This window comes from Neomonachus schauinslandi, chromosome 8 (genome assembly GCF_002201575.2).
Source record: "Neomonachus schauinslandi chromosome 8, ASM220157v2, whole genome shotgun sequence".
Taxonomy (NCBI): Eukaryota; Metazoa; Chordata; class Mammalia; order Carnivora; family Phocidae; genus Neomonachus; species Neomonachus schauinslandi.
The window spans coordinates 67,306,967-67,307,724 of NC_058410.1; the positions used below are offsets into that span (position 1 = coordinate 67,306,967).

General features: G+C 33.5%; 1 pseudogene; it reads left to right on the forward strand.

Annotated features, from left to right (window-relative positions):
- The first annotated feature begins 268 nt into the window (after nucleotides 1-268).
- LOC123325674 lies at nucleotides 269-441 on the forward strand (annotated as a pseudogene).
- Nucleotides 442-758: the final 317 nt, after the last annotated feature.

Consider the following 758-nt stretch of genomic DNA (forward strand, 5'->3'; position numbering starts at 1 on the left):
CTACAGTTGCAAAATCCTATGATTCTATGAACTTAGAGTGAATAGTATAGGGTTATCTTTGTCAGTCTTGTATATATAAGATAGTGATCTCTATATTGACTGAATTCATACATTTATCACCTTATCTTTCACTTCCTACTTCTTCCAGATATAAAGTTTTATCCTGCAGATTTTTTAAATTATATAACAATTTCTTGAAAATATTGTATGTTACGCAGCAACATAAATCATCCTGTAGCAAGTTTGGTTACTTCTGATATTAACATCAAGCTTTGCACAGTGGCAGTATCATAGCCAATGAGGTTTATCTGAGGCGTGATTATTGCTAATTGAAAACTGATATTAACATCATTACTATCACAATGCTTAAATGATGAAGCATCTACTGCTAAATGCCTGACATATTTAGCATCAGAAAATATGTAAGATAAGTTTTCACTTAAAAATATAAAATATTTTATTAGCTAATATAGTTTCAAGACCCAGACTGCAAAGATATGCAATAATATTTTCAACCCTTGTTGAACAAAAAGAATAAGAATTATTCCCAAAAGCAAGTGACCTTGTCCACTTGGGAGAACATTTTATGCAACACAGTGCAAGCTGCACAGTTATAAAACCAGAGGTGTCATTTCTACAATGCGAATTTTGAAAGTAAAGGGCATTTTAAAGACACACCCCCAGCCCCTTTGTCTGCCATAAGCTGGAGAGCTCGGCAGTGCAGAATCAATGACCTGCACTAATACCACAAATCATTG